This window comes from Amborella trichopoda, chromosome 13, assembly GCF_054954075.1.
Source record: "Amborella trichopoda isolate Santa Cruz 75 chromosome 13, AtrichopodaSantaCruz75HAP2 v2.0, whole genome shotgun sequence".
NCBI classification, from domain to species: domain Eukaryota; kingdom Viridiplantae; phylum Streptophyta; class Magnoliopsida; order Amborellales; family Amborellaceae; genus Amborella; species Amborella trichopoda.
In genome coordinates this window covers 35,785,062-35,807,784 of record NC_142348.1, presented here as the reverse complement: position 1 = coordinate 35,807,784, position 22,723 = coordinate 35,785,062, and the positions used below count along the sequence as shown (strand labels likewise).

Genomic DNA, 22,723 nt, shown 5'->3' with positions numbered 1-22,723 from the left:
AAAAGAAAACAGTAAAGAGAGAAAAGATGATCTTTTGAGAGAGAGAGAGAGGAGCAAATAGAGTCCGAAATTGCAAGTTTATGGAATGTTTATATTAAAATTGCATAGGAATTTAAACCGCCTATGGAAATATGAATCATTAATTAACAATAATTTTGTAGTGTTATATTACTTATGGAAATAGTTAAGTGAGTTAAACGTGCAACACATGTTCTATTGCTAGTACATATATTAAATCATAGTTAAAAGGCTACTCAACTACATTAGGACCCTATAGAGAAAGAGACCCTTAGGGTAGGTACTTATTGAGGAGGTGCTATAAAAATATAAATTTATGGTAACCTACCATCTAGCCGATCCGACATGGTTTTGTGGTGTTTGATTTGGGTCATCGATCATTTTTTTAACCCTTGCTCGTAGGTGATCTAATTTCTGCAATATATCGAGAACCAAAATTAGCCGGTTCATGCTAGTGCATACAAATTCTCTAACAAAACCACCACAAAACCGATCATTCTATAATGAAGCGGTTTGCATTTGAAAGTTTTCCTTTTGAAATTTTAAATTATAAAGTAGGCGATAACTTTTTTTTCTTTTAGGATTCTATACAATAAGATCATTTACTTTTGATACAAAGTAGTCACAATTACTTACCACCATCTCATATGAAGTTTGATAGCTTGGATGTATCATAAAGTTTGAGAAAATTTCTTTTGAAGTTTGAGCTTGGTCAATGGAATAATTGCAGTTACCCAATTATCAAGATTAATGTCTCACTTTATACCGAAAATAAATGGTTTCATTCTATACTTTCTATTTTCTTTTGAGTGGTCCTTTTGTTTAAGTTGAAAAGTAAAGGGCAACTGGCCCACCCCCACATTTTAATATTTGAATATTGAACCCCCTTACGTTCTTTTAAGTTTTGGTCCTTTTGAAAATTTTAAGTTGAAAAGCAAAGGACAGCTGGCCCAACCCACATTTTAATATTTGAATATTGAACCCCCTTACGTCTTGAATTAGTTAGTTTGCCCCAGCCTCTTTCCACGCGTAAGAGCTTGTGTAGCAATCCTTTTAATTAGTTATCCCCACTATATTGAAATTTTTTTAGGCCAAAACATATACAGTTAAATCTATGATCCGAATTGTCGATCCACCGATTCAATCTGATTTTTAAGGTGGCCAATCTAGATTACCAATCTATTTTTTTAAACCTTGTATCGAACAATAAATACTTCACTAACAATTTAAATAAAAATATATAATAAGAAATTAATTAAAATATATTTCAATAAATAGACTCCTATTTTGAAGGTGGTTAACTTCATCGGGAACTCAATCCCAAGTATCCCAATCTTAAGGATTCTATCATTTAGCGAAGAAAGAAAAACAAATTCACAAAAATGTCCATTACACATGGCTAGTGGTATCAGTTTCTTTAAAAAAGGAAAGGAACATTATTTGCATCTCAAAATTTATTCATTGAAAGATAAATTTCAGTTATTATATTCTGGCCTGCTAACATTTTTATATCACTTTGTCACCAACCCTAGGTGGGCCAAGAGAGTAGGTAAAGGTCACCAAGTCCTTTGAATAATCGAAAGGTTGGAGAGAAAAGTATCCATGCTTCCATTGTCATGGGATATTTCGAGAAAGAAATAGAAAAAAAAAAAAAAATGTAGATTAGGTGGTCTCACTTGCAAATTGTTCATTTAAGCCCTAGAACTCCCAAGTAGTAATTACTCGTCTTAAAATTTGATTTGAGTTGTTGAAATTCCATCTAAATGCCCAGACATTTTTGTTTTTCTTTTCCTTCTTATTAGTTTATTTGAAATTAAACTTTAGGATGCCTAGAGAAGGTTTGAGAGGACTTCAGATGCATAAATCCCCTCAACTAGGTGGTATGGCCTTGGGCTCAATCAATTGATAAAAATTAAACTTACCAATATACTGCCAATAAACTTACCAATCATTTCGGGTTCCAATAACATTAATAAAGGTTCAACCCTTTTCTTTTGAAATTTACCAATATATTACCTACCCCTTTTTAGTTATCAAGGAAATTTTCATGGAGTGGTACAGATGGAAAAAGTACCACTTGATTCCAGTTTTCGAAAAATTGAACAGGCCTCAGAAATTGACCGGGGGCTGGTTTTTTAGTAATGGGTAAATCGCCCTGTTCCTCCAGCCTAATCGGGCAGATTTCAGGAGGTCAAAAAAGTGTTAATTTTTTTTAAAAAAATACAAACAAAATCTAAAAAAAATTTAAAACTATAGTTAAAGCATGATTAAACAAAACCCATTCGAATGAAGTTGGAAATTAGTAAAAAGAATGAATTTAAAAAATTGATTTGTGCCTAGGGGTATTTTTGAATTCTTTTAAAAAAATGGAAAAATCTAAAAATAAGTATACATAGCCAAAATTACATGTGAAATGATGAGCTTTCCATTGGCCATGTTAAGGCATTTGTAGCCTTTATGACGTGACGAGGAAAGCACATTGGACTGAGCGGAACTCCATTATGTGTGAGTTATATGGGCGTATATAGGGGTAGTATGCACAACCAAATACTCGTAAAAATGAGTAATTAGGTGTGATCTTAAACAACTTGCTAATGGGTGTTTCATTTCCAATAATGGGGGAAGGGAGTCTATTTATTAAAAAAACCTCATATTAAAGGCATGATTCTAGTAGTTAAATGGTACTGATCCATGAGAAAGTAAGGACGGGCCTGTTTCAACAATATGCATGTGTTTTCGTTCAACAGAACCATTCTTGCTCATCAGCATGTGGGCAAGATAAACGATGCTCTATCCCACAAGAAGCTAAATATGAAGATAGACGACGATATTCTCCACCTCAGACTGTTTGGAAACACTTGATATGTCTTTCAAATAAATTTTCAATTAAAGCCTTAAACTTTTAGAAAACTATCATAAACATCTGATTTTTGAAGAAGAAGAAATATCCATGTAAATAGACTAAAGCTATCTAAGAAATGAACATAATAACGACAACCTTCTAGAGATGCAACTAGTGTAGGTCCCCATACATCATAAAATATTAAACCCAATTGCTCAGTATTAATAGTGGATGAGTGTAAAAAAGGGAGTTTGTGACTTTTCCCTTTCTGACATGCTTCACAAACATGGGGAGCCTTATTATAGGAAACAAGTAATTTATTTTAAAAAATTATCGGCCTAACTATGCGCATTGTTGGATGGCCCAGTCGATTATGTCATTCCTTTATTGTAATTTCTTCTCCAATGAATGCTGAACCTATACCCTTATTGTTCTTCTTCCTTGCTACCTCTAATTGGTATAAATCATCCTTAGTTGGCCCGTGTAGTAGAGCTCTCCTGTTGATCAATCCTTGACAACAAAATGGGAAGGATGAAATTCAAACACAACATCATTATCTTTCGTAAATTGATTAACTGACAATAAATTGCGGCAAATGGAAGGAACATGTAGAATATTGCGAAGAGCAAATGTAGCATTGTTTGTAATGAGTTTTGAAGAACCAATATTTTTTATGCTCAAACCTATACTATTGCCAATCTTTATCTGTTCTAGTCCCATATATTCTAAGTGGAGAGAAAGATTAGATAGATTAATAATAATGTGTTTAGAAGCTCTTAAGTCTGGGTACCCTGCATCGTTGATGCTGGAATAGGTTGCATAAAAGGCATTCAGGTTTATACCCAAATTTAGTTGAAATGCATGGTTAAAACGAAATGTATGGTTAAAGTGTTGGTGATATTGGAGGGCTGAGTGGCCCACACCGATTGCATACTTGACAAGATATGCAGCGGCGATTACCTTGTTGAAGTCTGAAGAGGAGGTTATTGTTTTGCTGTTGACCATGGCCTTGACCACTACCACTACCACGACCACGACCACGACCACGGCCACTGTATCCACGATTTGGGAATTGACTGCCAATCCCCTTCTTGAGTTGTCATTTTGTGTGGTTGCAAGATTGGTTGATGGAGAACCAATATCAAACATGCCACGTTGGTCAGAGAGTCAAATCTCTTGGCTTAGCAACATACCATAGAGATCATTGAGGGTAATTGGATCAAACTTTGTAGTCATTGAGGTCTAAAACGAATTGTACTCAGGGGGAGTCCACCAAGAATGTGAAGTACCATGTCATCATCAGATACTGGTTTTCCTACTGCAGCGAGATGATCGACTTTGCTTTTTGCTTACTGAAAATAATCAGCAATGTTCAAGGATCCCTTCTTGATAGTCTGCAACTGGAGTCGCAGTTCCATTATACGTGTTCGTGAGTGATTCGAAAACGAGCGTTCTAATGCAGTTCATACTTCTTGGGAGGTGGTAAGACCCAAGATTTGGGCATGGACGCCTCCTGTAACGGTTGAGATAATTTTGCTAAGTAACAACTGGTCTTGTCGCTTCCAATTGAAAAACGCAAGGTTGATCTTGGGCTCCTCATTATTTTCAGCTGGAAGAAGATCTGACCCTCGAAGAATTGGCATGAACAGATATTTCCTAAGCAAGTAATTGGTAGTTGTGAGTTTGTGGGGAAGAAAGTGATGGATATTATTAATGGGAGGATTGGGTTTATTGACAAGAAGTGTATGTGCGTTGGTAGTAGGTGTGGCCATTGTTGAGTGTAAGGAAGAGGGTAAAAAACAAAATATGGGGAGGATAAATGGGCACAAAGAAGTTGTTGGATGCTAGAGAGAGAGAGAGAGAGAGTGAAAGAGATTTTAGAGAGAGAGGGTTTAGATAGAATATAGAAATAAATAAATAAATAATAATAATAAAGTTGAAATAAAAATTATGGGAGGACTTTGTTGATAAGAAGATGGAGATAAGGCTACCGAGACGTATTACCAAGGGAGATATTGAGTATTTAAGATGAACATGAGGAGAAGGAGTTAGATAGAATAAAGGAGGCTATATAACAAGGCTAGAGAGAGGGAGAGATGTATTTAAAAATAAATAAATAAATAAATAAAAGGCTTAACTAGTAATGAAGAGAGGGATTTGTAAGCAGAGAGTAGAAATGGGATGGTAGGCTGAGATGATCGACTCTACTCTGATCCCATAATAGAACAACCCAAATATTTTGAAGAAATCTTTATCTCATTTTTTTGAAGAAGTCTTTATCTCACGTAACAACACAAGATATGCATATTTTTTTATATATGTGAGATGTGTTGTTACAACAATATTTTCAATTGGTTGGACTTTATATTTGTTACATCTATTTGAATGAGATTGACCATAATATAAGGGATAACCCAAAGATTTGGCTGATTATGGGTCATCTTTTTACAATGGTCATTATCCATATTGTATCAAACAAAAGCTTTCTTTTTGTTGCAAAAGCATGCATGAAAGAAGATGAATGCCAATTGATAACATTTGCCTATGCTGCCATGATGATGAAGAGAGAAATAACCACCTATGCTTGCATTGACCTTTTACCTTATGAACATGGAATTGGTTTTTTGGTTTGTTTGAATTTAGTTGGCTTGCTCTCATAAGCTTGAAAGAGTTTATCAGGTAACGTTTATGGAAGATTATGATGGGAACAATGTTTTGGATAGGGTGCAATCAATGATCCTTTGAAGGTAAAGCACTGGAGATTAATCACATAAAACCGGGTGTATTTGCATTTTTAGTGTCAAGGGCACTTGCATGGAGAGAATTAGCATGTGTAACCAAGGAGGAGATAATATTGAAAATCAAAATAGTTGTAACATTGCATTATAGAAAGCATAGGAGAGGAGGGAATTGCAGACATCGTTAAGAGGAAATGATGAAACTCAATTTTGATAGGAGCTCGAGAGGTTATTTGAGTATTGTTGGTATCAGGGGTATACTAAGAGATGATATAGGCATTACGCTTGTCAAATTTTCGGACCTTTGCCATGAATACACTGCTAATGAGGTGAAAATCATGGCGCTGCCACAGGATTTGTCTTGTTTATTTATAAACTATCAAGCAATAGTTGAGGGTGTGAAGAGTCTCAGATTTCTCTGAAGAGACTCAGTGTCCATTAATCAAATATAAATATATAAGATTGTCTTATATAGACAAATACAGATGACAAGAATAGAAATAAATCTCATATTCATATATTATACTCAGACTTACCATAAATACAAGATATTGTATCCAACCTTCGCAAATATACAGATTACAATATACGCCTTCCATATTAATCGAATATACAATATATACTTTCCTTTCACTCTCTCCCTCAAACTAATTGCGGAAACAAGCAGTTGGATCTTCAAATATATAGCATGACAAGTAGACGTAGTGGTTGTCATGCTCAGATTGCTCGATCAACATGTACAGAAAGCAACGACAGATCAACAAGAACACATGGCCTCAAGAACTAAGGGCCATATCAGAGTAGACTAAATCAATCAAAAAAAAAAAAAAAGTAGGCTTGATCAATTAGACAAAAATAAAAATCCAAACAAAGTAGTCAAGACAGTTGAGAGAACATAATGATACTTGGAAGAGCCAATAGAACTCGGTGTGGATATGAAACGAATTCAGCAGCTTGCAGACCAGGACATACATGATCAAGTAACATAACAAGCAAACTCGATCATACAACAAATTTTCAGAGGTCGTTTTTTTTTAGTCGAGTTTCAGATGGTCAAGGAACATGATCAAGTAATAGATTAACAAACTCTATCTTACATACAAGAAGAGATAGAGCAAAGATAAATCAGAATAATGCATGATTTTTTTTAAAAAAAATGATTTTTCAATGGGTTTACTCTAACAGATCAGGTTGAGACTGGGGAAATCGTTGATTTTTCAAAGGCAAACGAGTTGTTCTTCAAAAGGGCAAAACATGATTTTTTTTTTTTTGGGGGGGGGGGGAGGGGGGGGAGGGGACGGGAGGGGTGTTATGAGAATAAATTGTGTCCTTCATTGGATAAAAAAAAAAAAAAAAATGAAAACAAAAGATAGAATGCTGGAAAGAAGATAAACAAGAGAGGAAGAGAAGACTCACGAAATCACAGCTTCAGCAGCCCATCGAATAGACGAATCACATAATCACACTATAAAGCATATACAGTGTGAGATTGGTATTGAAAGATTGGTTGGCGAAATTTGAAGGTGTTGTTATTAGGATTTGATCATCTAATTTTAGTAGGAGTAGGAGCTGACATCTGTTTGGGACAAGCACCACAATATTTTCCTCATCTCGCTCTTTACAGTGAGTTCAGATCTGATGGCAAAAGCCACTCTATCTCACGACAACAACTCTTTCCCATAAGTATGGATAAATGCCGGCTGTTCAGCCAAAATAATGGATGAGGGCATAAGATGGGTATGATGCTTTATAGTTTGAAAAGGGAATTGAAGGAAGGATTGAGAGAGAAAGTGAGGCTTGCGGCTGCAAAATTTGGGAAGTGTTACAAAGTTACAAACCCGACTCTCCAATTTCTAGAGAGAGATAAACAACCAAATACCAGACAAATAGGAAACAAAATTGCTCGAGCAGGATTCAGTAGGTCTTGAGGAGAGCCCCACACACACACACACACACACACTCTCTCTCTCTCTCTCTCTCTCTCTCTCTCTCTCGACATCTGACAGTATGTATTAGGACATCTTGGGTATTTTGGGCAATAGACAATCGATAACAAAATGAAAAGAGAGGAAGATGCAGTACATAACAAAGCTAGAATGAAAGGTCCAGATATTGCAAACAAAAGCAATTGTAAACCATGGAGCAGCAAGTGCACGTTCAAGATGCTTTGAATGATGCCCTAAGAGAGGAGGCCGAGAGTAGAAACACGACTCGATGGTTGTTTCGCAGAGAGTTGAAATACGACTTAGTAGAGAGTCAGATCAGAGAGTCGAAACACGACTTGGCAAAGAAGATCAGAGAGTTGAAATACGACTCAGCAAAGAACTCAGATTTGAGGTGTGAGCTCAGATGAAGAATGGAGACGTCAAAGATGAATCTGGCTCTGCTACCATGTAAAGAGTCTCATGTTTCTTTTAAGAGACTCAATGTCTATTAATCAATATGAATATACAAAATTGTCTTAAATAGACAAATACAGATGACAAAAATAGAAATAAATCACAGATTCCTATACTATACCCAGACTAATGAGAAGAGTGTCAGGTTTCTTTGAAGAGACTCGGTGTTCATTAGTCGTATGAATATACAAACTTGTCTTTTATAGACAAATTACAAATGAGAAAATATAAAAATAAATTAAATATTCCTATACTATACCGAGACTTACCATAGATACAAGATATTGTATCTACCCTCTTCAAATATACAGATTACAATATACACATTCCATATTGACCAGATATACAATATATACTTTCCTTTCACAAAAGGTAACTCCTTAAATGTGATCCTATGGTGTCGGCAAAATTCAGAACCTCTTTAGATGCTGGCTTCCAATCTTAGTGAAAACAAGCCTTTAAAGATAGGAAATATGTTATTTATTGCCATGTGCTTTCACGAATGAAAAGAGCTAAGGGATCTTTTATATTGATGACCCTTTGAGGACTACCTGAACTTTATTTCAAGGTCAATTTCCATGTTATTTTTGTGTATCTAGAATTTTGTGAAGTTTTGCTTCTTCTCTGGTACAACCCTCAATGTAAGGGAGGGGTTTGTATATGCATCTTGATGTAGTTTGAAGCTATTTAGCAAAACAAAAAAAATAAAAATAAAAATAAAAAATAGACTACTTTAGTGAATTATTAGAAACCAAAAGTTTTTTTGCCCTCACAGGAGCGTACTCTGCATTTACTCCCCCCAATAAAGGAGTCTTTTTAGGACCCAAATTTTGGAGACGTGATCTCTTCAACCTAGAGACTAACTTAAAAAAAGTAAATTACAAATCACATTTTGTATTTGCTTGAAAAATAATATCCCAAGATTGAGCGGGCGTGGTCAAGTTTTTGGAGGGTGAGATCTTAGCGTTGAAGAACTCAAAATCCAAATTTTGATTGTTAATGATCGTTTGATTATTATTAGGTGGATCCCAAAACTTTATATCTAAAAAATTATCCCAAGTATGTACGCTACGAAGGTGTAAGTCTACAACATGCGCCCCCAAGAGCTTAGTACACGTATTGTGAAATATCCACTTTATATTATAAAAGTAAGTTGCACCTCAAAAATCCCTAGGAAAAGTTTGTTTTTCGACAATGGAGAACCCCTCTAATTGATTGTCTTGGCCTCTAGATGTATAGTATAGAAAATAATATTTTATTTCTTAAAAATGGTGTAACTCGTAAAATATAATTTGGATTGCTTATTTTCAAGATTTTTAAGTGTTTCTAAATTGCTCAAACTTTATAATTTTTGAAGCTATCAATTTCATATTTAGAGTTAGATGTAGATTTTTCTTCCATTGTAAGGGTCTCTGGCTTTGATTGTTTAAGGTCGATGCTATATATGAAAACCTCACATACACACACATAAACATATCACCCCACCTTCAAAAACTATATTATGGGCTTTTGTTTGACTTTAGATTTTAAACATGCATTCGTTTAAGGAAAAACGTTTATAGAGCTGAGGTTCTAAACAATTAAGTCAGAGCACACCTCAAAAATTTCACTAGAAGAGGTTGTTTTGATGCCCAAATACCCTCAAATTGATCATCTCGACGTCAAGATGTATGGACATGAGAAAAAAATGGATTTCAAGTTTTGAAAATAGTGCATCTTGTAACATATTTTTTTCATGTCAAATTTTAAGATTTTCATGTTTGAAGCTTTAAATTTTATAATTAACGATGAAAGTATATTTTAAGCAATTGAAATCATATTTCTCGACACTATTTGAAGGTGTGCTTTACTTTGATTGTTTAGAGCCTCAGATCTATACAAACCGCACCCTTCTTTTAATCCTAATAAATAATCTCTAAAACATTAAAAATTAAGACAACGTACAAAAAGGTGTACTTTCAATACAATAAAGAGAGATTTATGTACGGATCCAAAATAATTACCTAGAATATGAAATGATCCGATTATAGGAAAAAATTATAAGGAATATCGGTCAACCCACCTTTTTTTATTTTTTCAAAATATTCCATCGTCGGACCACATTTTATTTAGTTTTTTAGGGTTTTTCGTTAGTAGGCTTTAGGGCTAGTGCCAAGGCGGTTCGAGGTTTGAATCCTTAAACCGCCCTCTAGACTGAGCAGGACTCAGTTCCTGAGTGGTCCAAGGTCTCTGTCCTCAAACTGCTCTTTCTTTCTTATTTTTTGAGAAAAACAACGGTTTAAGGTCCCCATCCTCGAACCATGCTTTATTTCTTCTTTTTTTTGAGAAAAACATTAGTTCAAGGATGGGGACCTCTCTGGACTGAGCAGAACTCAATTCCAAAGTGGTCCTAGGTCCCTATCCCCGGACTGCGCTTTATTTCTTAATTTTTGAGAAAAACAATGGTTCGAAGATGGGGACCTCGGACTGCTCTACTGGAGTTTTATTGTGTTCGCAGGGTGGTTCGAGGATTATAACCTCCGACCTCCTGAACACTACCCGTAAAGCCTCAGGCACTGCCCTACTAATGGAAAAACAAATAAAGAAAATTAAAATACGTCTTGAGGATGAAATCCTCAGACTGAGGGGCAATTTTAAAAAAATAAAAAAAGCATAGGTTGACCAACCTTCCTTGTAATTTCTGCAAATAATCAGATCAATTCATATTTTTGATAATTTTATTCTATAATAAATGTAAGTTGTCCATTTGATGGAGCTCTTAAATTTGAGACTTGGGAGAATTTTTCTATCCGAAATTTTGCATAAACGGCCTGATCATCTTCAGATTAATACTTTTAAAAAGTAATTTTGAGTTCTCAATGGCTTAGATCTCAATATATTCTAAATTCATTATTGAAAGGAAGTTTATTTTAAACTTTTCCAATGTAAAAATTAGATATTGCCTCAATGACCATGATCTAACTATCATTATAAAGGACTAATAGAGGTCAGCTTCTCTTTCTAGCCTTTTTAGAGATACGACGAGCTTCAACTCTACTCGAGTAGAAGGACTTATCTCGTCTTATTCTTTGTTTGACGGTGATGGGGCCATATTGAGTACCGTATCTGGTATATGCCTCGTATAAATACCATAACATTGCGACCATCCTAGGTAGGGTAGTTAACAGGATGGGCTGGCTTTTAGTCTGGGTGGGCTCAACTCGCGCAGGGATTTGCAGACCCAGTGTATTTTCGGTCCTAGGCTAGCCCAAACCTCATTTGGAATTTTAAGAAGATTTTTAAATAATTTTTTGGTTTGGGCCTCATAGGCGTGCCTGACCCAAAACTTAATTTTCAGGCCTTGGCCTTACATGATTTAGCACGGTTTTGGGCCTAGTGGGACCGTCATAAACCCAGCTTGTCAACCATCCTAACTTTAGTTAGCACGTCGGGGAATATCAGAATACCTGCTCATCACAAAATTTGAATTAAATCGGTTTTGGTCAAAAAAGTTGGTCCAAAAAATTCGGGGCAAAATTACTTATCGGCAAAATACTGTAAGTAAAAATATCGCAAATTTATCGGATTGGATTAAAAAAATTGGATATATTTAAAATTTTAAAAATTTTAAATTCTAAAAAATAAAAACTGTTTAAAAAAACAATCAATAAAAAATAATATATAATTAAATCAATCAATTTAGATGTCTCATGATTCTCCTCTCGATTCTGCCTTCTCTCTCTCGTTTCTACCCCGGCTCCCTCTCAAGTTTATGAAATGAAAACCTCTTATTGAAGACTCTTGAGGGGATGATCTCTACGACTCACTCATCATGCTCTTGACTCTACCCACCTTCCCATTTTTACTGAGAATGAATTAGAGTATTATACACCACCGGGTTGGGCTCAACTCCTTGGTTTTACATCAATTGCAGGAGCTTGAACCCATCAGAAACTCTATTTGTTGTACACAAGCCCTTCATCAATATACCAAACTTGTAGCCATCAGCACAAATTCTAGGGTTTGCCATTTTTTGCCTGTAAAAATCCGCCTACGTTCTTTCTCACGAAGACATTGAAGATCGAGTTGTACACCCCATGTATATCAATAGAAGAGAGAGCAAAACCTATTTATCATTACCAGTTTTTGTCCATAATCATTGCTGATTAAAATGATAGATAAATAAAAATACTTCCAAAAATCACAAAAAAAAATATAGTTTAACACTTCATCCAATCCAAATCAACAGTAAAATAAAATTTAATACAAAAAATATGAATTTTACATAGTTATTTTCCACAATAGCTATTGAAATTTGCAACTATATTCAATGAAAAAATCATACTTTTATTTTTATTTAAAAATAAAATAAAATCTATATCCTTTAGTATGCAACCACAGTTTTGAGATAAACCTGGCAGAGTAGGGATAAACCCAACATTTAGGGAAACAATTTTTTTTTTTGGCAAGAAATATATTTTTTTGGGAAAAATAACATGACTTTTTAGGTTAAATAAAAATAGATTTTTTTTAAAAAGGAAAAAGCTATATAACTTTCAAAAAGAAGCTTTTTTTGTAAGCAATAAAATGAAAGTTTTATTTTGAAAAGTTTAGGTAAGATAAAAATAAAAATTTCAAAAAAAAGGCAAAAAGGTATATAACTTTAAGGGAAGTTACGTAAATGTTTGTTATACTTTATGTTATTACAAAAATACTAAATACTTTCCGTTATTACTGGCATGTTCGTTTTCCCCATTTCAAAACGATATTTTTAAAAAAAATACCATTTTACCGTTTTTCAGTTTTTGAAAAACCGAAATAGCCATGATTTCGATATTTCAAAAACCAAAAATGGTCCCGATAGCTTAACGACTTGTCTTCTTTGCTCTTTATGTCTATGCTCTGTGAATGCTCAAAAAGGCAGCTTTGTGTATGCTTTGCGTCTCCAAAACGACACTCTCACAAACAACCTAACTCTATAGCTCTGTGAAGCTCATCATTTATTTCGGATTTTGACGGCATTTCTCGGATTTTGAAGGCATTTCACATATTTTCGATCTATAGTGAAGGTATGTGGGTCAATTTTAGAAATTTAGATTATATAAGATTTTGATTTAGGGTTTATACTCGAGCACGATAGTCATTTCTCATGAAATTGATTTAGTTTCAGTAAATTTATGGGTCGATTTTGATTGTATAAGATTTTAGAAATTTGGGGTTTTTTAGAACTAGAAAATTGGGGTTTTTGTTAGAACTCGAAATTTTTGCATGAGGTTGTATTGACTTGATTACTTTTTTTAGTGTATGTGAGGAAATTCACATAACTGTGATTGAATGCTTTGTTTTTAGAACTCGAAATTGATATATTGCTTTGTTTTGAATGATGGGCAGATTTTACATTATATTGTATTGTGTGTTAACTTTGATACTCTTAGATAGTTTTAAGTATAGATTTGTGATAGATTTAGTGATATCTTAGGAAAGGGTTGATTTTTCTTGTTGATAGATTGAGTAGCTTAAAAATGAAACTTTGTATGTAATTTATGATTCAAGTAAAGATTTTCCTTGAACATTTTACAAATGCTTGTGGTTTTGGGAGTACACAGGGAATAAATAACTTTATGCTTCAATATTTTGGATAGAATAATTCGTGACTATATTTATTTGATGGCTCATTCGAAATATAAATTTGTGATCACCTATTTAGAGGTCTAATATGTGACTTAGCATTGTTTTATTGATTGTGTATGTAAATGCATGATGAGTTCTTGGTATCTCGATATTTATTCCTTTGTATTATCATGTTCTTTTCATAGATTATTACTTGTTATTGTAATGGTCAATGGTAAAGAAAGGAAAATGATAATAAGCCAAGTCTGGGACTTGTATTAGAACCTATTGGTTGAGTTGAAAAGCTCCATAACTCTAGGTTATCGTCTAAAACTGACCATTTTTTTTGTTTAATAGTAGCATGCCATTATTGTTTATCAATTATTTAGTTAAGTTTTGCATATGTAACCGTATGATTAACATAGTTACTATATGGGGTTTCAGTGAATCTAAATCGTATCCATCCAGTTAGGGGATATCCAAGAGGTCCTCAGGACCCCAGTTTGCTGCAGCTACATTCAGAACATTCATTCCATTACATTTGAGAACGACATATATATGCATATATTCATCTGTTATTTCCATTAGTTTGTTATTTTTTAATAAATTGTAGTCGATTTAAACATCATACGGGAAGTATATATATAAGCATTGTTACCCATATGATGTCTATTTGTTGTATTTCAGAAAAAATAAGAAATAAAAATCGATGAAAAAACACATCAATTAAACGATTGACATCTAACCAATGAGCAATTAGTGAATGCGTCTGGGTTGGGTGCTCTATCTATTATCCGGTCAGGTCGAATATATCATCCCTTCGTCGTAGCCAATGCGGAGAGGTGGTATTTTAAGACCAATTCTTTTTCATTATAACATTCAAATTGGTGAGATGACACCTACATTATTTGATGCTTACGAGATATTGGGACTGGCTGCAGATGGCGACCCTGTTACTTGTCATCCAATTAGTGACCTCCGAGAGTTTATAGAAAACAATTTGGGATTGGCTGTGGATGGCAACCCTGTTACATGTCATCAAGCACTCATAATTGAAGGCCAATTTTCATCAATTGCCACCTGATGCGGTATATCTGAGCCTACTTGCTCTTCCTCATTAGCATCACCATTTTCTCAGATCCATCATAGGCAAATGTGCCAACGAGGTATTTATAATTCTTTAAGGATATTGAGGAAGCCGGTAGATATGCTTAGGGTGTTGCAGCCCTTGCATATCTATATCGTTCCCTTGAAAAGGCTTGCACTTTCAAACAGAGACAGTTCAGTGGTTCAGCCACTCTTATGCAGGTAAATTATATTTTCGTATCTAACATAAGCATAATAATTTAGATTACTTTTCAAAAATAATTATTGTTTATCATATCTTGATATAATGCAGTGCTGGTCTTATGAGCATATTATGCATATGAGGCCTATACCACATAGTATCTTTTCAAATATGCCTAGAGCAAACAAATGAGAGCCACCAAAAAATTATTATGGCGATCCACATAACCTGATGCCTCTCATTAGACAAGAATTTGATAACCTCCAACCTAATGAGGTTAGTGTTAACTTTGATATTACATGATTTATTATGAATTGATTTTGATTGTTTTTAAGCATGTATAATTGTTTGTTGACTGATTGTGTACGCCTAATGATGTCATTTCATATGATAGGCGGCAGGCATTTGAAACCGCAATGTGCATAACGACTCTGATATTTGACGATATTGCCAAGTCATATATGTCGGATCGTATGTGCTGACAGTTTGGAGCTAAGTAGGACATTCCAATAAATTTCATCTATGTTGGTAAGAGGTCTATTAGACAAGGTGGGCAGCGAGATTGGAGAAATGTTAATTCTGACAAAATCTATCATTGGTTTTCTTGACATGAGTGCATGATGCTAGGCATTGAAGTGGATGCTAACAATGGGTTGCCCTCAGAGGAGTACAAAGTCAGTACCGCTGAGTGACCCATCCGATAATCCATAATGTCGCTAACCCACTAAAAGACATAATGCAAGCTACTAACCAGGAAGAAGAAGATGTGGTTCCCGCAGAGGAACCACATTATATAATGATACCTCGAGGTTATGAGGAGCAGTTGGTACGTTTATATTGTCTTGAAAATTGTTTTAATTTTATACTTACCTATTAGTTTTATAAAATTGCTTTAATATTATATTTACCTATCTTGTTTTTGCAGGTTAGTGTAGTTCAGGCTAGTACAATCATGTTAGCAGAGGCCATAGTTAGCAAATCGGGGATTAATTGCCGATTTTTTAAAAAAATCAGAAAAAATTTTAAAAACGTTAAAAACAACTTTTTTTTTTTTAAAGTTCATAAAAAAAAAACGTGTTTTTTTCATAATAACGCTAAAAACGTGTTTTTATGAAGAACGAATTAAACTGGATCAAAAAAACGCATTTTTACTTGTATTTTTTTTTTTTAAGAGAAACAACTTTTTTCATGATATGTGTAATTTCTAAAAAAAAACTTATTATTTCCACACAAAAAAATCCTAAAATTGAAAATTTTATCTCCAATGGATTTATGTATTGTTAGGATTTAGGGTTTATGCTAAAATCATGTTCTTCTTCTTCAAAACGGCATTTACAGATTGTAGGTATGATTTTTTTTTCTATTTCATTTTAACTTAAACATGTCGATGCAGATTTCAGTAGTTCTTTTGCAAAAGAAATATTGTTTGCTTGTAAATCATAGTGTAAAAGAAATTATTATATATAGAAAATGATATAGATGCAGAGTACAAAAAATCATATAGATGCAAAACCAGATTTCTGTGATGAAGAATCTATCAGACTGTTTAGCAAACATATGGACGTCTTTGTTCAGGCATGCCAATGGATACATAAAGGCCATGTTAAAGGATAATGAGAGATTCTCCTAGGAAGCATATACATTAAACTTTCAATATTTATGGCATCCCTAAATGCATACAAAAAGTTAAAAGAAAAAAAGCTTAAAATTAACAAACCTAAATGGATTCTTCTTGCAATCCAGACTCCAGAGTGATTTTAGGGTCTTACAAATTACAGAAAAAACCCTATTGAACCACAATCTTCTTGCTCCTGCAGAATATAAAGAAAAACTCCACTGAACCACAATCTACTTGCTCTTGCAAATTAGAAAGAAAACCCCATTGAACCACAGTCTTCCTTCTCCTGCAAAGCAATTTGTGTATCCCCCATTTCATTTTCTCTCTCTAAAAGGGAAAACCCCCATTTCATTTTCTATCTCTAACAAAGATAACCCCCATTTCATTTTCTCTCTTTAATAGAGAAAACCCCCATTTCATTGTCTCTCTCTAGCAGAGAAAACCCCCATTTTATTTTCTTTCTCTAACAACGAAAATCCCCATTTCATTTTCTCTCTCTAACAGAGAAAACCTCGATTTCATTCCTCTATGAATCTTACAGAGGAAACGCAGGTCTTCCCATTTCATTTCTCCATTTCATTCCTCTATGAATCTTACAGAAGAAACATAGGTCTTCCAATTTCATTCCCCCATTTCATTCTCTGGAAACGCAGGTCTTCCCAACTAGTCCATCCCCAAAGTGACGCACTATAGATACCCTTAAAGCACTGGAAACCATGGAAGTTCCTCATAGCTCAACACAAATCACAAAACAAATGAAGCAACGATACCCTGTTTTCAATAAAAACATGTATATAAAGTATAAACCCTTATCATTAACCATAGTTATAATGTGACTGAACCATAGTTAAAGCATTTAATTATAAAAAAAAATTGTGTATTTTTTTGGGTATGTTGATATTTGCCAAACTATTTAATGAGAAAAATTATATAGTGTATTTTTTTGGTATGTATTTAAGTGGATTTGATATTTGTTGAACTATTTAATGTGAAAATTTATATGGTGTACTTTTTTTTATATGTATTTAAGTAGGTGTGATCTTTGTTAAATTATTTAATGTGAAAATTTATATAGTGCTTTTTTAAAAATAAAAATGATTTCTTTCTGATTTTATGGTAAGCCGATTTATTGATAGTCCTCGACTTGCTAACTATGGTACCAAGTAGGTGTGATGTTTGCTAAAACATTTAATGAAGAAATTCATATGGTGTATTTTTCATGCACTTATTATTTTATTTTTTATAAAGAGCATGATCCCCTAATGTCTGCATACTTATATATATATATATATATATATATATATATATATATATATATATATATATATATATATATATATATATATATATATATATATATATATATATATATATATATATATATATATATATATATATATATATATATATATATATAAGAAACAGGAAATAAGATACAATGGTTAGGTCAAAAGATCCATTTTGGGATTATTGTGAAGAAAGAGGACATAAATTGTATTTCAATTTTTGCGATGAAGGATTTTCTGCAGGGATGGCAAGATTCAAATATCACTTGTCAAGAGAACAAGGGAATGATATAAAAGCTTGTCCTCAAGTACCAGATGATGTACAAGTTATGGTTGTTTCTACGACACACGAGGTATCTTCTAAGCTTCCAAAGAAGAACAAAATTATATCATATGTTCAAAATGTTGATCATTGTCGATAAACTGAGGTACCTCTACTGCCAGTTCTAACAAAGTTCTTTACCGTCATTTTTGAATAAGAAAAATAAATATTTTGTTGGCAAAGAAGTTGCTCGTGCATTTATTATGAATAATATTACATTTAATGTTATCAATGCACAATCATTTGTCAATATGATAAATGCATGTATCAATTTTGGTATTAGTTACACATTTCCAAGTTACTCATCTGTTCATACTAAATTGGTACAAGAACTTAAGACAGATGTCGATACATATGTTGCTTCAATAAAAGAGTCATGGGTTCAATCATGATGTATTTTGATATTAGATATCTGGTTAGATAAGAAAAATCGGTCATTCCTCAATGTTGTTGCATCTTGTCCAAAGGGATCAGTTTTTATAAATGCATTTGAGGTATTTGAGCATAGAATAATTGGATTATTTCTTGAAAATATTATTGTTCAAGTCATTGCGAAGTTAGGACCACAAAATATCGTTCATCTTGTGACTGACAATGGACCAACTTATGTACTTGTTGGTGATCTAATAGAATCGTGATTCTCTCATATTCATAAAACACGGTGTGCTATCCATGAGTTGAATTTGCTTCTAGAAGATATTGATAAAAATGTCATCTGAGTACAAAATGTCATTAAAGATGCTAAGTTAATAGTGGATTTTATGTATCGGCGTACCATTGTTTTAAATTTAATGAGAAAATACAATAATGGAAGGGAATTGAAAAAGTATGGTAAAACTAGATTTGCCACTAACTTTTTTATGGTTCAATCTGTATCGTAAGTAGAAGAGGGTTTGAGAGTGATGGTTGCATCCTCCGAGTGAAGAGCTATGAATTATATCAAGAGTAAAAATGGCTAAAAAATCACAGAAATAATTCAAATCACTACATTAGCACATCTTATCAAGGTGCTTCGTTTGGGTGATAGTGAAGGGTCAATCATGGGATATTTATATGAAGCAATGGAAAGAGTAAGGGAAGCATTAAAAAGAAATTGTAATGGCAATGAATCTAGGTATCTTGAATTCGTGAAGATATTTGAAAAGAGGCGAAAGGGAAATGCATTTCACCCCATTCATGTTGCTGCCACATTTCTTAATACAAATTGCTGCCACATTTCTTAATACAACTTTAATGTAAAGTGGGTTTGTTCAACTTGATAATCCTGAAGTGAAAGCTGAATTTATCTTGATTTCAAATTCAATGATCCAGGCAGAACACAAAATTGTATTCTTTTCAAAGTTGTTGAAGTATCATACGCGTGATTCAAATATATTTGATGGTATTGCATTAGGATTATTGTCAACAGCTCATCCTCGTAAGTATCTTATGGACTATTAGGTTTTTGTATCTCCTTGTGTTATTTATTTTTTTAAGTATTTTAAGAAAATAAATTTTATACCACTTTAAATTGTATCTTGAATATGTGGCTAAACATTTCTCATTATGTAGAAGTTTGGTGGGCAGTATGTGGAGAAAGCATTCCATTAGTTCGAATGGTTGCCAGTCGGATTTTGAACCAACCATGTAGCTCATTAACGTATGAAAAAAATTGAAGTACTTTTGAGACGACTCAAACCAAAAAAATGAATAGATTGACACCAACTATATTAACCGACTTGGTTTACATATGAGTAAACTCGAAGATGATGGCTGCATCGCGTGAAAATAAAATTCGAGATTCTAATACAATTATTCTTGAACAACTTGGTTCATTGCCAGAAGAGGTTTCCGAAGAGGCGAAAAATGAGGATACCTCTCCAGATGATAATGATCATGATGATGATGATGATGCATGGCTACATGATTTGGGGACTACACCTTCCGAAACTCCTAACTTTTTTTTTGACTCTACCATGCCTTATACTTAATTTGGAATATTTCTAGTTAATTATGTATTTAATATTCGATGATTGGATGAGAGTCATTGGACATCCAAATTAATTGACTTAATTATATTAGTCTAGTAAAGTTTTTATGGATGGATTAGTTATTGATGACATTGACATACTTTTTATTTTTAAAAATTTTGGAATTTATAACATTTTAACTTATCCAATTTTTTGACTCCGATTTTTTGAGCCTAGTCCGATATATTGGCGATATCTTTACGTGAAGTATTTTTGCCAATCCATTTTTTTAACTAATTTTTTCATCTGACTTTTTAAAATAAAAATGATTTCTTTCCGATTTTTTGGTAAGCCGATTTATTGATAGTCTCCAAATTGCTAACTATGGCAAAGGCATGTGCACTTAGAAGTAGTATCCTGGAGTTTATAATTATGTTAGCAACACATGTGAAATGATGTCTAAGTTTATGCATGTGGACATGGATGAAATAGAAACCAAGATGAAACATTTACAACGTCAAATTAATGAAGAAGGGGCACATGACGAGCCGAGAAGTGGTGTGGTGGGTGAAAGTAGTCGTGCTACAGAAGACATGACCCCCGTCCACACAACCTATGGTTGAGAAGCCCAGAAGGTATAATACCCGAAAAAGGTAGTATCAACCCAAGAGAAGGCGATGACTCCTAATTTTGAGTGTATTGAGTGTTTGTATTGTTTTGTAATTTCGAGCATTTGTAATGCTATTGTAATGAACTCCCAAGCAGTTAATAGGATGGTATTTTGACAATATTTGAGTGTTTTAATTTTGAGTACATGCATTAATTTTCAATATTTTGGGTGATCTGTACTACATATTTAGTGATATAGGATGTGATTGATATTCAATATTTATTATGGTAGTCTATAAAAAAATGTTCATGTCAACCTTACGTCACTGCTTGCTGCCTCTATTTGCTAGCAAATTTAAAAAATAAGCTTAGAGTAGTATTACATGGCTCATTTTTACATCCTATGTATTACATGGTGCATTTCTACATCCTATGGCATCCGATGGCATGATGCATACTCAGAGTATCGGGTGTCATGATGCATACTCAGAGCATTGGGTATAAGACTTGTGATCACTTCGAATTATGATACAACCAATCCAACATTAACTAGATCAATGGACAAGCATTACACATTATGAGACTCAAACAAGGATTTTAAAAGGGGTTGAGTTGCTTGTCTCATGCAAGTGATGTTATTAAGACCAATCTAGTGCCTTGATGGCATGAAAGAAAGTACTACATGTTTATCTTCCACTCTACACTAGAGTAAACAATTTTATATGTCGTGATACTATCATATGCGAGCTTATTGTTCAGGTGGATTTCTGTAACTGATGGAAAGAGACCTTTGTTGCCTTGGCACTAAATTACATGACTTTATAGAGGCAGCAGAAAAGGTTGTGTACCAAAATAACACCTTATTGCGCTTTCAAACAAAACAAACAAACATACATACATGCATACATACATACATATATGTGTGTATGTGTGTCATGATGTATACTCGCATCAGATGTCATGATGCATACTCAATGGCGAGTTGTTAAAAAACCAAAAAAAATAAATTTTTGGTTTGTCAACAACCAAAAACCAACAATATTTGGTTAATCAACAACCGAAAACACTTGATCAAAATCCAGAAAGTTTCTGGAATTTGAACATGAGTTTTCGATTGTTGAAAAGTAAAAATGAGAGTTTTCCATTGCTGAACAACCGGAAATCTATATTGAAATTCCAAACGGTTTCCGAAAGTTGAATTGGGTTTTTGGTTTTTAAGAAACCTAAAAATCAGTGTTTTTTGTTGTTGAAAAACCGAAATCTGAGAGTTTTCGGTTGCTAAACAACCGAAAACCTAGTTTAAATTCCAAAAAACCTATGTTCAAATTCCAAAAACCTTTTGGAGTTTGAACTAGTTTTTGGTTATTGAAAAACTTGAAACTCAGTGGTCTCGTTATTGAAAAACTGAAATCTGAGAGTTTTCGGTTGTTGAAAAACTGATATCTCAACGTTTTCGGTTGTTGAAAAATAAAAAACTCAATGTTTTCGGTTGTTGAAAAATAGAAAACTCAGTATTTTCGGTTGTTGAACAACTGAAAACCTATGTTCAAATTACAAAAAGTTACTGGAATTTCAAATGGGTTTTCGATTGTTCAACAATCAAAAATACTGATTTTTCGGTTTTTCAACAACCGAAAATATTGATTTTTCAATTTTTCAACAACCGAAAATGTGGTTTTTGAACAACCGAAAACCCATGTTCAAATTTCAAAAAATGTAAATTATAGATGTATTTATTCTTTGCAGATGGGCCATCACCAACATGTTATATCGTTCGGAATTCCATCGATCTCCACTCCGACTGTATTGCAAATGCAATATATATAAGAATACTCGAAGACTCCCCTCCCAATATAAAAGATACTTCTATATTATCACTTACGTTAATCAATTGAAGGGCATTAAATAGACTTGTGTTATGGTACATAATAGTCAACTTGCTTGGATCACACGATGTTAAATTTCCAAAATGACTTTTTAGTTCCTCCATTGAGATATTTCCATTATACTTCGTAACCTTCAATTTTCCCCCTCTATAAATAACATGTCTGTTATATGGATTCGT

At 33.5% G+C, this 22,723-nt stretch overlaps 1 long non-coding RNA gene across 1 annotated transcript; it reads left to right on the top strand.

The window, feature by feature from the left end:
• The first annotated feature begins 12,811 nt into the window (after positions 1–12,811).
• On the top strand, positions 12,812–20,853 carry LOC148779189 (uncharacterized). Its single transcript, XR_016047121.1, has 6 exons — positions 12,812–13,045; positions 14,528–14,894; positions 14,986–15,150; positions 15,269–15,700; positions 18,010–18,131; positions 20,542–20,853. It is a non-coding gene; the product is annotated as an uncharacterized LOC148779189 (long non-coding RNA).
• The last annotated feature ends 1,870 nt before the right edge of the window (positions 20,854–22,723 follow it).